Source organism: Macrobrachium nipponense, chromosome 20 (assembly GCF_015104395.2).
Source record: "Macrobrachium nipponense isolate FS-2020 chromosome 20, ASM1510439v2, whole genome shotgun sequence".
Lineage (NCBI taxonomy): Eukaryota > Metazoa > Arthropoda > Malacostraca > Decapoda > Palaemonidae > Macrobrachium > Macrobrachium nipponense.
Genome location: NC_061089.1, coordinates 78050841 through 78068802, shown reverse-complemented (window position 1 = coordinate 78068802; position 17962 = coordinate 78050841). Strand labels below are relative to the sequence as shown.

General features: G+C 33.7%; 1 pseudogene; it reads right to left on the bottom strand.

Moving 5' to 3' along the window:
- Positions 1-268: 268 nt before the first annotated feature.
- On the bottom strand, positions 269-17269 carry LOC135220586 (transcription factor SPT20 homolog; annotated as a pseudogene).
- Positions 17270-17962: the final 693 nt, after the last annotated feature.

Sequence of the window (17962 nt, the reverse complement as noted above, 5' to 3'; positions counted from 1 at the left end):
ACTTGTAAGCGCATATACATAAGTAAATAAAAAATATAAATATGTTTCAGACAGACAAAGGATATTTCTTGTCGAGAGTAACTGAGTGTCTATTGTTGTTTGTAACAGCTTCTAGAAATATCTTGGGGTGACTGTCACCTAGAAAAACGTCATTTCTAGAACAAGGTCATACAAACACTTTGAATCCATCACCTGATCAAAAGAAACTACGCCGAAGGGGGGGAAACAAGCAGATATGAACCTTAGTTTTGTTGTGTATTCTCTTGGGTCAAGTTTTGTTGTGTATTCTGTTGGGCGAAGTTTTGTTGTGTATTCTGTTGGGCCAAGTTTTGTTGTGTATTCTGTTGGGCGAAGTTTTGTTGTGTATTCTGTTGGGCCAAGTTTTGTTGTGTATTCTGTTGGCCATTCTTTGTTTTGTTATTCCTATTGCAAGTTTAGGTTTTGTTTTGGTGTATTCTTTGTTGCGGGAAGTTTGGTGTTGATTCTGTTGGCAAGTTTTGTTAATTGTGTATCTGTTGGGCGAAGTTTTGTTGTGTATTCTGTTGGGCCAAGTTTTGTTGTGTATTCTGTTGGGCGAAGTTTTGTTTTGTATTCTGTTGGGCCAAGTTTTGTTGTGTATTCTGTTGGGCCAAGTTTTGTTGGTTGGGCCATTCTGTTGTTGGCCAAGTTTTTGTTGTGTATTCTGTTGGGCGAAGTTTGTTGTGTATTCCTTGTGAGAAGTTTTTGTTGTGTATTCTGTTGGCCCAAGTTTTGTTCTGACTCCTGTTGGGCGAAGTTTTCTGTGTATTCTGTTTTTGGCAATCTGTTGGGCCAAGTTTTGTTGTGTATTCTGTTGGGCGAAGTTTTGTTCTGTACTCTGTTGGGCGAAGTTTTGTTGTGTATTCTGTTGGGCCAAGTTTTGTTGTGTATTCTGTTGGGCGAAGTTTTGTTGTGTATTCTGTTGTGCATTCTGTTGGGCCAAGTTTTGTTGTGTATTCTGTTGGGCGAAGTTTTGCTGTGTATTCTGTTGGGCGAAGTTTTGTTGTGCATTCTGTTGGCCAAGTTTTGTTCTGTACTCTGTTGGGCGAAGTTTTGTTGTGTATTCTGTTGGGCGAAGTTTTGTTGTGTATTCTGTTGGGCCAAGTTTTGTTGTGCATTCTGTTGGCCAGGTTTTGTTGTGTATTCTGTTGGGCGAAGTTTTGTTGTGTATTCTGTTGGCCAAGTTTTGTTCTGTACTCGTTTGGGTTGCAAGTTTTGTTGTGTATTCTGTTGGGCGAAGTTTTGTTGCATATTCTGTTGGGCCAAGTTTTGTTCTTTACTCTGTTGGGCGAAGTTTTGTTGTGTATTCTGTTGGCCAAGTTTTGTTGTGTATTCTGTAGGGTCAAGTTTTGTTGTGTATTCTGTTGGGTGAAGTTTTGTTGTGTATTCTGTTGGGCCAAGTTTTGTTATGTATTATGTTGGCCAAGTTTTGTTGCATATTCTGTTGGGCCAAGTTTTGTTGTGTATTCGGTTGGGCGAAGTTTTGTTGTGTAATTCTGTTGGAGCCATTTTTGTTCTGTACCTCTGTTGGGCGAAGTTTTGTTGTCGTAATTTGTTGGGCGAAAGTTTTGTTGTGTATCTGTTGGGCCAAGTTTTGTTCTGTACTCCTGTTGGGCGAAGTTTTTGTTGTGTATTCTGTTGGGCCAAGTTTGTTGTGTATTCTGTTGGGTCAAGTTTTGTTGTGTATTCTGTTAGGTGAAGTTTTGTTGTGTATTCTGTTGGGTCAAGTTTTGTTGTGTATTATGTTGGCCAAGTTTTGTTGCATATTCTGTTGGGCCAAGTTTTGTTGTGTATTCGGTTGGGCGAAGTTTTGTTGTGTATTCTGTTGGCCAAGTTTTGTTGTGTATTCTGTTGGCCAAGTTTTGTTTGTGTAATTCTGTTTGAGGGCCCAAGTTTTGTTTTTGGTTAACTTCCGGGGGGGCGGGGCAAGGTTTGTTGTGTATTCTGTTGGCCAAGTTTTGCTCTGTATTCTGTTGGGCCAAGTTTTATTCTGTACTCTGTTGGCCAAGTTTTGTTGTGTACTCCGTTGGGCCAAGTTTTGATTTGTACTCCGTTGGGCGAAGTTTTATTGTGTATTCTGTTGGCCAAGTTTTGTTGTGTATTCTGTTGGGCCAAGTTTTGTTCTGTACTCTGTTAGGCGAAGTTTTGTTGTGTATTCTGTTGGCCAAGTTTTGTTGTGTATTCTGTTGGGCCAAGTTTCGTTGTTTATTCTGTTGGGCCAAGTTTTTGGGTCAAGTTTTGTTGTGTATTCTATTGGCAAAACCGGGGAAAATATTTAACCAAGGGTATAACGGCTACCGATTCCTTTTAGCTGCACCTCTTTATTTTGTGTTTGCGTCCCAGGAGCATTGTGAGAGAGAAGTTTTATCAGTTGCTCGGCCATTGCCAAAATTGACGTTAGCGTAGTGTTTGCAAAGAAACTTTTGCACCGTTGGGTAAGAGCTTCCTTTTCTTCCCAGCCCTTTCGTCATCCTGGGGCTCTTCTAAATCTTAAGAGAAAGACGTTTAAGTAAATTATTCCTGATTAAAGCTTGTGGGGGGTTGGGGGCCGCATGGTTCGTCTGGAATGGTATTCCGAATATTCTGTTTTAATCAAGTTATTCATCGTAATAGATAGTATATAATTCTTTGCAATAATGAAAATCTCGTGTGTGCTGTGATAGCGTAGTTTATCCTACAATTTCAAGTTCACACTGATTATAATTGTTGTTGTTGTTGTTTAAGATTAAGCCAGCCTTGTGCTGGCTCGGGCTCTTGCTCCTGGAGCAGCCCGTAACTGGATAATATAATAGAAGTTGACAGACCTTTGCATACAAAATCAGAAAGAGGAGGCCGGGTTACAGTTTGTTAATCTGGTCGGTAACGAAAGAGGATCAAGGTATGATCCAGGATGGAAATTTAAATTCTTTGTTGACGTGGCTTCAATAAAAAATCTCCATCCTGGATTATACCTTGATCCTCTTTCCTTATCTCTTTTGCTTAAAGAACATGTTGCCCAGATTAACAAACTGTAACCCTTCCTTCTCTTTCTGATTTTGTAATATAAAGATCTGTATATATATATATATATATATATATATATATATATAATATATATATATATATATATATATATATATATATCGAGCTACAATGTCTTAATATCTAATTCGCTTACCTCGGAATTATATATTTTCATATATGCTTAACCGAAGGGGAATTTTTTCTCGATAATAGATTTACCTGGACCAGGGCGCGAACCTATGGATCCTTTCAAACCCAGGAACGTCAGTGAAGCTTTACCTTCTACACCTCTCGCGGTGGTGTAGTAGGTGGTAAAGCTTCACTGACGTTCCTGGGTTTGAAAGGATCCCATAAGTTCGCGCCCTGGTCCAGGCAAATCTATTATCGAGAAAAAATTCCCCTTCGGTTAAGCATATATGAAAATATATTAATTCCGAGGTAGAGCGAATTAGATATTAAAGGACATTGTAGCTCGATATATGTATATGAATCACGGAAATGTGATATGACTATATATATATATATATATATATATATATATATATATATATATATATATATATATATATATATATATATATGAAATGAACAATATCAATACGTATCATAAAATACTGGGTAAACTCCTCATGTGGAGAGAGAGAGAGAGAGAGTTTGCCTGTAACACGTTTTTCCATGAAATAAATGTTAGAATACTTATATCTTCACATCATGTAAAATTTTCCGTTTGGGCCATGATAATCCATTACGGCGTCTCTTGTCCTTTAATCCGATTATGGCACTAATCAAACCAGTGAATGAATAAATTAACCCACCTATTACGGATGGCATTTGAAATGCTCTCGTGCAAATCATATTTACTCTCCCGTGGGTGTTGAAAATTGACAATGTAAGTTTTACATGAAGTATAGGACCGGGTATCGATGTTGAGCGTTTATAGTTATCTGTAGATAGTTATGCAAAAATGAAACGATTTTATAAAAAAAAAAGAATATATAATATTATGTATATAAGATAAATATATATATATATATATATATATATAATATATATATATATATATATAGATAATATTATAATCATATATATAATATATATATATTATATATATATATATAATATTATATATATATTATATATATATTATTATATATATATATATATATATATATATACCTATATATATATATATATATATATATATATATATATTATATATATATATATATTTTACATATGGGGATACAATCCACAGTGAAGTAAAATCCTCTTGTAGTTTAAAATATATATTTCTTGTACAGGATTAAAGCTTTCGACCATCAACTGTGGTCTTGTTCACTAAAATGTGAACAAGACCACAGTTGATGGTCGAAAGCTTTGAATCCGGTACAAGAAAATATATTTTAAAATACAGAGGATTTTCTACTTCATTGTGGATTGTTTCCCCATGACTTTAGATTGTACGACATGAGTACCTGGCTTCTGCATATTTCTATATATACTTATTATATATATATATATATATATATATATAGGTAAGATATATGATATAAGATATAATCCGAATAGAGATAGATATATATAGCATATATAGAATTACATATAGATGTATGTATATATATATATATGATATAGTACATAATAGAGATATATATAGTAGATATAAGAGGGATAAGATATATATGTATATGATATTATTTAGATATATATATAGATATATATATATATAGATATATATATATAGACATAGTATATGATATATAATATAGATATATATATGATAGAGTATAGATATATAGATGTATATATAGATATATATATATAGAATGATATAGATATATATAGATATATTATATATATAGATCTATTATTATAATAAGATGATATATATATAACATATAGTATATATATATAAGATACATATATATGATATATATATACATATAATATAGGGAGTAGATAAAAATAGGATAATAATATATATTAATATATATATAATAGATATATATAGGAGTACATATATTATTATATAATATATATATAGATATAAGTATAGATATATATGATTATATATAAAGAATATATATATATATATTATATAGATATATATCAATATATATATATATATATATAGATATAGTATATTATATATATAGAGATATATATATAGAATAAATATAGATATATAAGTATAATATAGATATAATAAAGATAGTAGATAAATAATAATATATATACTAGTATATATAATAATATATTATATATAGATATATATATATAGATATATATTATATACTATATATATATATATAATATAAACATATATAATATATATATATATATATATATGATAGATATACAATATAATATATATATATATATAGATATATATCAGATATATATAATAATTATATATAAATATAATTATAGAATATAAAGTATATAATAAATATATTAATATAAATATGATATAGTTATATATATAAAGTTATATATTATACATATTATATATATATATATATATATATATATATATATATATCTATATATATATATATAAATATATATATATATAAAGTTAAAAAAAATTTAAAATAATATATATAATATTATATATATATATATATATATATATATATATATATATATATATATATATAATCTATAAATATATATATAATAATATATAATAATATATATAATATATATATATTTAAATATTATATAATGTATTGTGTATGTGTGTGTATGTGTGTGTGACAAAAATCTGAGGAAAGCTTTATTACTGATGATCAAAAAGAAAAAGTGAGTGTGCTATTGCCTTCTATCATATACTGAAATAATTTTTGCAGAATACGGATGTGATAATAAAGCTTCATAATCCTAAGTCAGTTAACTAACCCTTAACTAGTTATGCTAGCTTTTATTTTTATTTATATGTTTATTTATTTATTTGTTTTGCTCTTTATTGGCACTATGCTTTCAGTTCATGAAACGGAAAACCCAATACTCCTAGATTTTTTTTATGATACTTTTATTTGGATTTTTTTTTTCAGTTGACTTCAACACAAGAAGTTGGGAAAGTAATTGTATTGTACCCGAAAGAACTACGTTTTTCTCTCACGAAACGAATAAGAAACCTGGACTAGTCTAAGTTTTGAGTTACCCTGTTCATTAATTGGTTAGTTATCAATACCTCACAATGGAACAGGTTTCCTTCTTTTGCTAAGTAAAATATTTATTTTTTATGTATTATCAGTATTATGGAGAAGAAATATATAGGAACTGACAATAGAGCTCCTTGGCACTTGCAGTTACTGCAACTGGTAGCAAACACAAAAGAATGTGCCACAATAATGCAGCTATGTACTGTCGGCCAAAAAACTGGTGGCAGAGTTTCATAGTTTTTCGTTCACCTGCCTGACGCACGATTGATGCCTTATTTATCTATTTTTCTTTTATAAGATGGAAGAAATCTTATATAATGACGTTAAAAATAGTCACTGATATCTTTAGAACATCATGTTATGTTATTGTGTAAAACTATTTTCCATATAGCAAAATTGACGTGAACGAAACGAAGTGATAAAAAACGTCATATCACAACCACTGATATACATTATCAAATAGATAGGAGACACCTATCACTAGTTGTATCGCATAAACATAGTCCTTACATTATCATTTCAATATTAAGTTGAAGGTATTTTAACGATTCCATTTGTTAAATTTTACAGAAAACATTGGAAACTCACAAAATGCAATCAAATTAAAAAAAAAATGGTAACCTAACCATGTAAACCAATGCGACCTCACTATTGCTTTTGATGTCGTTATGTGCACGGGAATCTAATGTCAATGTGTCATTTATCGGTTTAAGAAACATCCCTCGCTGAGCGAGAGCCAATTATTGCACTGCATTCGGTGCAAGTTCCTGTTGGAGAGATATCAAGAAAGCTTACTATACCGGAGAGAATCATACAAAGATGAATCAAATTGTTTAGAGATTGGCAAAGTTTAGATTCCTCGAATCACCACAAGAGAGCAAGATAATGCAGGTGTGTAAATGTTACTGAGCAACATTCATTTGTGAATTTTGAATTTTAGTGCCTCGTCACGATATTGCTGAACCAGGAATCATGACTACGCCTATAAGACTGGTGTTTGATGAATACTATAGATGGAGAAGAAGAGAATTTTAAAAATGCTCTTGAAATCTTTGATAGGTGTCTAATGAATATGTCTTATGAATAAGCAAACTTATCTTTGATGGATGAGAGATTCAGTTATGGTTACTCTTTTCGTTTTGTTTTTTATCGGTGGCCACTGAATACCACGGATAGGGAGGGAAACAGATTCAGTGATGCATGCATTTTTTTCCTTCAAAACCTAAAGAATACATTTTCTTGGGAGATACTTTTTTAACATCGGCCTAATTCCTCCATCACTCCTATACGCCACCTCCGCTCTCTGCCACATCTCAAGCTACTCGATCCGACTTCTTGCAACGAACTCCATCGTGTGAAAGCATAACTAATGACAACGGTTATTTTAGAATTCCCCGCACCGAAAACAGAAGCCTTAAAATGCATGTTACAAAATATTTTCTGTTCAAAGTTACTTCATCTTTCATTCCCTAAAATATTTGCATATACACTCGTGTTACACCCTGTATGATTGTTGTAGCTGTCAAAGAACAACCCATGATTAAAGCAGTAGGTTTTTCTTAAAAAAAAAAAAAAAAAAAAAAAAAATAGAAACAGACTTAAACGAGATGACACCTTCCATATTTCTTATCCTTTCAGCTACTTATAATATGCTTATGGTAGTAGGTCTAATCATACATGTGAAAAAAATTTTAATTAATTTCTATTTAGAAGAAATTAATAGCTACAGAAAGATCAACCCAAGAAAACTTTAATGAAAGTAAGCCTCACTTAATGTATTCGTCAGTTTTGACTCCCACAGCTTTCCAACGTGTTGTTTTTCCATAAACTTCATAAGGCCAAGTAAACTCACTCCTCAGCCTTCCCATCAGATACATCTCCAGCTACTCGCTTGTTAACTTACATCTAATATTTATTATTATATCATCCCATAATCATCTACAACGCAGCTTGACGGACAGGGCATCTGTGTTATTTCCGCTACCCTTTTCTGATTTTTTATTATCATCCGCTAATCTATATTCATTTCCAGCCTCGCCTCTCAGGTAGTTTTGGATCTTCCAACTCTTCTGGTGCCAACAGAGTCACAGCTGACACTAACATACTGTTGCCCTGGGCATTGTGCGAAGGACATGTCTAAGCTATCTCCATCGCCTGTTCATCTGTTTTTCATATACATAAGGAATTTACGTAATTTCCCTATGGTATCATTGCTAACTCTGTCTTGCAACCTGGCGCCTAATATTGCGTAAAGTTTTCTTCTAGAATCAGCAAAATCTTTTTGTTTTACGTTAATGATAATAGGATTCACTATGATTCGTTTTTGTTGAGCAATGAAGATCGCGCCAGATTTATAAACGGGTTTATATCATTCAACCTTGATTTTCCATCATAATTCTTGCATTAAATTAAAACTCAGGATGACCTTTACTGTATATCGTTGCTCTTCAATTTTGAAAGACACAACCTCATTAATCCGTGCAGCATCTAATGCTATTTCATCCTTTTAAATGTCATTTTATATAGTATAGCAAAATCATATTCTGGACTAGCGTCTCTTGTAATGTTTACTTTAATGCTTCTTTTGAGATCAACAGCTTTGAGTACTGAAGCCCTTTCAAAGTGCATTTTACTGATCTTTTTGTTCTGCTATATGCTACCACACCATTCTCACCCATCAATATCCAATTAAGCACCCAACTATTTTTTATTAATTAATATTTGCTCCAAATTTTTTACGAGATCTTGCGATTTCTGCAGTAACTCAGGTATTGATGTTTCAAGTAATCTTGTCTTCTGCTTTATATTCTACACAGTGCCCCTCCTAGAATGGCATACACAGTGCACTTCGTTAAGGCTAAATTTACCTAACTTAATAATGGTAACTGCATGATTTTTAATATTCAACGTTACCCTTACAGGAATCTCGACTCCGCGCTATTCCATTAGAGAAATGGACCTCAAAAGTTAAATTTCTCCTATAAATAACAATATATTAAATAAATCTTAACAGGAGATATCAAACTACGTATTGGTGGAAACATTAAGCCCGCCAATTTGTCATTTTTCTGTTAACAGGATTCCTATGTTGAAGTGTATTTGCTTCTCGCTCACTCGTTCTCTCGCTCTCTCTCTCTCTCTTTTGAGCATTACTCGAGAGGCTTCTCCAGCTCTCCTGCATGCTCTCCACAAAGGAAATGCCATGCATAAGCATGGCACTCTCACTCCTCGCCTTTATTCTATCAACACGTCCATTACGACATTAAATATGAAGGGGCCAAGTGCGGGTTCCTAATGCAGTTTTGTCTCCATTTCAAACGTGTCTGCTGTTCTAGATATTTATATCCTACTGTCGTTTCCCCACACACGCACGCATGCATATATACATACACACATACACAGACACCAAACATTAAGCTACAAATATCGTTTAATATTCAAATCGTACTACTGCGGGAATATCACCGAAGGGGACTTGTATGCGATAAATTTTTGATACCTAAGTGACTCGAACACCCGACAGTATCCATCAGTGACTTCTAGTCGACGTTCTAGACTACAGGACTGTCAGGAGACGTATAGTAAGTTAATGTGAACTCTACCATACATAACCCAATCGAATGCCGAAATTTGTACGTAACGTCCGCATCAACATAGTCCCATCATGACAGTCGATTGGTACTTTTAGAAAACATAGCTATTTACGAATTTTTATCACTGTGACATTATATATACAAACATTTATATATATACTTATATATATATATATATTATATATATATAATATATATATAATATATATATTATATATTATATATATATATTATGTTTGATTTTTTGCTTGTGTCAGAAACTCTGAAATATATTTTTCTTGCTATTGAATCTTTGTAATTTATCCAACATATTTTGTATAAAAAAAAGACTACATAAAATAAATTGACTATGCTTGGGCAATGCAGGTATATGTTTAAAGTAATAGCGAATAAAATGAATCATGTCTCATGCATACTTAGAGAATCTCATTAGATCCCATAACTTTTTCTTTACAATCGCAATTAAGTGAATTACTCTCCTAATTTCACCTGACCCCTAATACCAATTATTTCTTGCGAATGTTTGCTAACTTCCCATGCCGGAAACACTCTCATGCAAAAAGTAAGTATACGATTCATGTATTTAAAAAATGAAGTTTATTCATTATTATGATAAAGGGGAAGAAGACCTTACTCCAACATTTTACTGTATACAACAACAAGCAGAGGGGAATACTTGTAGCTGTGACAACATGTATGCGATACTTTAATTTGCTCAGTATTCGTAAAATAGCTGATTGAATATCATCCTTGCATTGCTCTCAAAGGATGACAATTTGTATTAAATTTATGTTAAAGTACAGTTGATCACGAAAGGAAAAGGGAAGATACTTCCGAAAACGCTTTAGAATAGCCTTCCCCTCCGACTGAAAAATTTCAATCATTATGGCAATCTGACGTGTACGGAGAGTAGAAATGTATTTTAAGTAATGCTTCTTAGCGGTGTTCATCGCGAATATAATTTTGTAATTTGTATAAGTATTGCGCATGAATATGTAAGTTTTGTAACTTTAAATAGTACGTAGGTTCCATTGTTGTTAGACATTTTATGTTCTCTAATAAAAGGGGCAGTAACTTTATGGTGAGGATCATATGGCGTATTTTCCCTTGGCTATTTTCTTTATTTTCAATGCGGTTTGATATTTATCTCCTACTGAAGAACGAAAAAGCAACCCCATTTCGTGAACTATAAATTAAGAATAAAAAAAAAGTAGATCTTTGAATATTAATCATAGAAAGACTTAAATACAACCAACCGAACAAAACTGGGGCCTCTGATTTCCACAGGGGAAGAGTGGTACGAGATTTGAATATTTAGCTTAGAAGTAGTACGTTTTAAAAAGAGACGGACTAGTATTTCTCGAGGAACTGGACGCCAACACTGTCCTGAAACACACACAAATGTATATATTTATATACCGGGTGTTTCGAAATTAGAGCCCCCCCTCCACTGAACAAATGGAAAGTTATGAAGTTTTCTGCTATAGCCTATCTCCAAGTACATCATCTTAAGTTTCTATTAAGCTTTTTTTCATTTTACATTTCTTGTATTTTCAGACTGAGTGTTGGAGTTAGATACAGCCATGGCTAACGACTCTGAGGAAATCAGATGGATTGACCGAATACGGGCTATAACCTTCAGTGAGGCCAGGGATGCTGGCGCATCCTTCATTTCACATTCCTGGATAGCTAAATGCATTAAAAGAGATAAATCCTTTGTTAAAAGAAACTGGAACAAAAATCCAAATGACTGACATCGTGAAAAGTGTGAGAATCTTGGAAGGCCTGAAGTCCTTTCTGAGGAGTCAAAAGACATCATAGCTAAGGCAGTGGGTAGACCAAGAAAGTCTTCATGTAAATTGGCGCTTGAACTAGAAACAAAAAGGGTTTCGAAAGAAGAGAAGCTATAGTGCTGTATATTGTGAGTTGAAAAAATCTGGTATCAAGCCATTTCATGTTATCAGCAAGCCGAACATCACTCAGCAACAGAGAGAAGACCGTGCTCGTTTTGTGGTTCATTTCTTAAATTTTGGGATGAAGCTGACTTTCTCCATGTTGCCGCATCAGATAAATTCTTCAGTTACACAGTCTGGAAGCCAAATCATAGAAATGACATCATTTAGGCTGCAAAATTGGATGATATCAACAATGATGTGCTCTATCGTCAAGTTGTGAAATATCCTGAATGTTTGGGAGTTTTTCTCTGTTTCACAGCCAAACAGTTAATGTGGATCATCAAAGAAAAAGGACAGTCATGGAATGGCAAATACATCAGAGAAACTGTGCTTACTGGTGGAGTATTTCCATTCCTCAAAGATCCTGAGAATGTGTTATATGCTGAATAAGTCACAATTTGCATGATAAGACACCATGTGTCAAGGCTCTTCAGACATAGGAGCTGCTTCAAAACAGTGGTATCGATTTCTTCTCGTCAAGTGAATTTCCAGGTAGCTCCCCTGACCTTAATGTGTGTGAAAACATTGGTAGTATCTTAAAGGATCGTGTTGAAGAGCACACAGTTAACTATGATGGTATCCCAAGCCTCTGCGACCTACGAAGAGAGGTGACCGAAGTGCTCAGGGAAATGGAGTTTGAGTCTCAGCTTTTTCGCAATTTGCTGAAATCATACCCCTCAAGAATGCAGGCTGTGGTACAGGCAGATGGAGGCCACATAAAATATTAAATACTCAGAGAGAAACTTAAATAAATACCTATTCTGAATTACTTTTGTTTTTGTCCATATAAATTTGAGTTTATGCTGTGGGGAGGGGGGGCGGTTTCTAATTTCGAAGCACCTTGTGTGTGTATATATATATATATATATATATATATATATATAATATATATATATATATATATATATATATATATATATATATATATATATATATATATATATATATATATATGGGTCTTATCACATCACCGTGATTCATGTTTACGCATTAAGCTACAAATGTCCTTTAATATCTAATTCGCTCCACCCCAGAATTAATATATTTTTATATATGTTAACCGAGCTTGGTTCGTTTCCCGACTCATCGTTTCTCTATATCGCTAATCACCAAATTATATACTCCTAAAAAAATAGGTAGCTAGACGACTGTTTTTGAGTTGAGGCCATGGTGAGGCTGTTCACAAGTTGAGGATTATTATTCAAAAAGTCTATCTCAAAACGTAAAGTCTAACTTTGGGATATTGAGCGATGTGTGTGCCTATGTGTGTGTGTGTGTGTGTGTACGTGAGAGAGAGTGAGAGAGAGAGAGAGAGAGAGAGAGAGAGAATGTTGCATTTTCATTTATGAATATGTGCCGAATACACAATCTTCTTTGTGCTGATGTTGGGTAAAGCATTTCCAGTCCAAAGTGCCATGTATACAGGAAAGTGTAGGGTTAGGAGTTTGTATTTGTAAAACTTCTCTGTCGTCTGAAACCTGATCAGACAACAGCTGCGTTATCTTGACACATGTAAATTGAGAGCTGTCACTTCAGCTCGGATATTAGATATTCAGATTTTTTCATCCGTATTTTAACCCGACGAAAATTCTCGGATAAAATTTGGTAAGATTTTACTCCATATTGGCTCCCCCGTTTGAATCGGTATCAATATTCTTGAAGCACCTGGCTGTATGTTGTTAGTGTACCGTATGCCTCAGTTACTCATTTCCCTGTGACAGTATAACTATGTTAAAAGAAGAAACAAAATAAAATGTAACGTTAACATTAAATAATTCACTTGATTTCATAACATGTGTTCTTTGACGCTGCGCCATCTTTAAAACGTACTTTGTTCACAAAGGAAATTCTCTCTCTCTCTCTCTCTCTCTCCCGGTCTCCTCTCTCTGCTCCTCTCTCTCTTCCCCCTTCCTCTCTCTCTCTCTCTGTCTTTAATTATAAATGAAGAGGAAATGTTGACTTTAAACAAATAGTGAAATTGATGCAGCAGGATAAAGAATGCTAATTTTTTTTCTTTTTATATGCAAGGGAAAATGCAACAGATAAATCTTTCTCAAAGGTTCCATGTCAGTGACTTGGTCTGCTTTCTATAAGAATGCAATTTATATCACAGGAAAATGGCAAGATTGATTGGTAAGAAGGTTAGGTCACCCTTTGAAGAGGCGTCCGGTGAAGAATATAATAATAATATTCATGAAACATCAGAAACCATTGTGCAGATTAGAGGTCGAGGGATTTTTATACCTTAAGAATAATTGGATGAGAGGGATAGTTGGATGAGTGAATCATTTCACTGATTAAAACCATTAATATTCATAGCGCTTTACTTCACGTATGGCTTCACCTTTCCTTACTTGAAAATACCAAACGATATACGGTGATTATCACAATGTTTACTCAAACGAAATACATATATATATCTAGACTCTAGAGGGTGATTGCTTTAAGTCTCGGGCCTGCATAAGTGATGTGTGTTTGCTGTGATATTTTGTAATTCTAGAATGAAGAAATCTTACTAAAACTTTTCTTTATTTTTTATATAGAATTTTCCCTCAGTAAAATAGACCACCTACATAAGAATACAGCCATAAAGGAAACTGACGAATATTCCCTCTCAGAAAAATACCTCAGGAAAAGGTCACAGAGTCTTTGGAATAATGTAAGTAGATTAATCAAAAACTTCCTTATTTTATATAGTAAGAACAACATTCCAGTAAGACGTATCACAGTGATTCCCTGACTATATATATATATAATATATATATATATATATATATATTATATATATATATATATATATATATATATATATATGTAGGTATGTATGTATGTATGTACGCGCGCGCGCGTGCGTGTGTATGTGAGTGTATATGTTATATAATATATATGTGTGTATGTATGTATGTGTATGTGTGCGGGTGTGCTCGTGCGCGTGTATTTGGCACCGGCTTGTGAAGTGACTTGCTTATTGTGTTGCATTTCTCACGTCGCCTAAAAGTCCTAACCCTAAATATCTAAGAAAAATAGAAGCCACCTAATATTTAAGCAGTTACAAAAATTTACATAAATCCCAAAATATCCTTACTCTATTCGATTTCTGTTGAAATACCTTAAATTCCAGTAACAAAAGAAAGAATAACAACTGGCATAATGTTTATAGTTTTTTTTTCTTTTTTGTGGGCAGGAGAGCGCATTTTAAACAACTTTTTTTTAGAAATATCTTCACCTTTCCTACTGTACTTGATTATAAGTTTAATATGAATTTTCATCCTTCATAAGCAATACAAGCATGACATTTCATTCAGCTATTTTACGAATAGCGAGCAAATGAAATTATTGCATAGATGATATCACAGCTACAAGTATGATCAAATTCAATACCGTAAATTAGAATGATTTGAATAAGGGCTGCTTCCCCTTATCATAATGAATAAAACTCATTTTTGAAATATATGAATCGACGATTTACTTTATTCATGAGTGTTTCCGGCAAGGGAAGTAAGCAAATATGCTCAAGAAATAATTGGGATTAGGGGTCACGTGAAATTAGGAAAGTATTTCAGTTAACTGCTATTGTAAAGTAAAATTTATGGGATATAATGAGATTCTGTAAGTACCCATGGGTTATATGTCGTTATTCGTTTTTACTTTAAACCCAAAACTGCAATGCCTTAGCAAGAACAATTCAAGGTACATATAGTTTTCTATATAATTTATGCTAGAGAAACTATAGCGAATACATGGCAATTGAAATATTTTTCAAACTATTCTGACACACACACACACACACACACACACACACACACACACACACACACACACACACACACGAACCACTCAGCAATTACTCTTAGCACAGGTATTATTTCCGAGATACAATGACTTCGATATTAAGCCTTTGTAATTATATATATATATATATATATATATATATATATATATATATATATATATATATATATTATATATATATATATATAGTCACAAGCGTCATATTCAGGCATTTTCTTCTCTCAATTACCTTAAGAGCTTGGAAGTAGCATAGAATTTTGGAAAACACCCTATAATTTTGGGAAAATAAGTAAAGTTGTTTGGAAAACCACGCCCCTTTGCCTATATCATAAAAATCCCCAAAGGTTCTTATGTAATTTTAGGGAATAATAGGACGAACTGTGCTGAAAGTCATTTTAGGATTTCCCATTCGACTTGGTGCAGAAGCCAAGTGGGTTTACCCTTGCATCCCCTTTTTAGAAGAATACCTGGGGTCATTAGCGGTTAGTTGTTAGGGAGTGTTCCTTTAATTGTCTTCACCATCTTCATCCATGCACCTGCATCCTCGAAATTAGTGATCCCTCTGACCTGGCCCTTGTAAATCCTCAAGTAGTTTCCCCACTAATTTTTTTATGCAATAAAAATTCAATCGATTTTCACTTTTTATTTATTTTCTGTCGTCTGTGGTATTGGCCCTCGAGTGACTTCTGTTCCAGATACGTGTCAAGTTTGAAGCATTCCGATGGGACCCCAAACAATGGGCTAGCCGTGTGTGATCACAACTAGAGAACAATGACGCTATTGTATCTTGTCTGGTATATAGAGGGGCATCGTTGCCATGTAGCAGTAGTAGCAGTAGTTCGAGTCAAGGAGAGAGGAATGACTGCCGGACAAACGTGTCGTATAGATGATGCTCCATCTATGTTAGTAGAATATGTTGCTGACCGTTAGTCTGTCCACGTAAGCACCTGTTACCTGCCAGTACCTGAGGACTTGAGGAGAAGTCTGTACCTCGACGCCCCTTCGATGCTGCACCTTCGGAAGATTGGCCGTGTATACCATCAATGATGCCATGAGTTTGTAACCATAAGCACATCTTCTCTCACCACATGCTCCCTGGGTTGGGACAGATGCCAATTTCCATTGAAGATTTCTGCATAAAGCACACTGGCTCTGTTTATACACACGTCTCGTTCACGGACTTAGGTAAAGTGAATGGAGGTTGTATGTCGGCCTCACCATATTTTCATACTTTGTTTCTAGCTGTTTTACTGTTTTTCAAGCCTTTCACTTTGCAATCTCCCCTAGAGATTTCTGTTGTGACCTCCAGTAAACTTCAGTATAAATTATTGGATCACCATTTAACTTAACTTTACCTGTTATTAGTCTGATAGTTTTAGTGATATGTGTAGATCTCAATTTCTGAAGTATTTGTTATTTTACCTGGTTTTTTCCATTGGACTTCACTTGTCATCCCCTCATGTGTTACAATGAACCCTGCATTGCAGATCCGTTCATGAGTGTCCTAGTTGTGTGTCATCAGTAAATCAACAGTGCCCCCTCGTTGTCATTACCAATTTTATATCCGGTCGAGATTTCCTGGAACCCAGTGTGAAGAGTGTGCTACAATTTTCCTTTGTATTCCCTTACAAGCATCATGCTCCCTTTCAGTTTTGATTTTATGATTTTAACCATTTTGGGTTTGTTTATATATCTGCAGTATTTTGGCACATTGTTTTGTTCTTGTTACAGCTTACCTCATACCCCTAGTAGTTGTTAGTAATTTAATTTCGCTAAGGAACTCTCTTTTCCGTTCACTGATAAGTGGCGAACTTCGTCATATTGCGTTCTGCACATAGGTCCAAATTATAGCCATCCATTTCCATTATCCCAGCCACCCTACATACATACATACATACATACATACATACATACATACATACATACATATATACTTACATACATATATATATATATATACGTATATATATACATATATATAATATGTATGTGTGTTTCTTTAGGTGTATTGTCTCCCTTTTTGCTAACACGTTCCAGATGAATTTGGCCATACTAGTGGTTCGTCTAATGAAGCTGGAAATGGGATACCTTTCTTTGTTAGGATAATTTCCAAAGCTGTTTTGGTTACAATATTAGAGTTCTTTAGGTCACCAGTATCCTCAAATATCTGGTAGATCTTAAGACCACTTTTCCATAGAAACTAAATATTGCACTGCTATATTTGTTTTTTGGTGAAATAATAGGAATAAATTGGAACGAAGTTATATCATCCGTGTCAGGGAAATTGAAAATTAAATTTAACACACTGTCATAGCTATAGATATTCTGTTATTATAAACTTATGCTATAAAACTCTCTCTCTCTCTCTCTCTCTCTCTCTCTCTCTCTCTCTCTCTCTCTCTCTCTCGAAGTTTTTTTTTTATGTATGACGAAG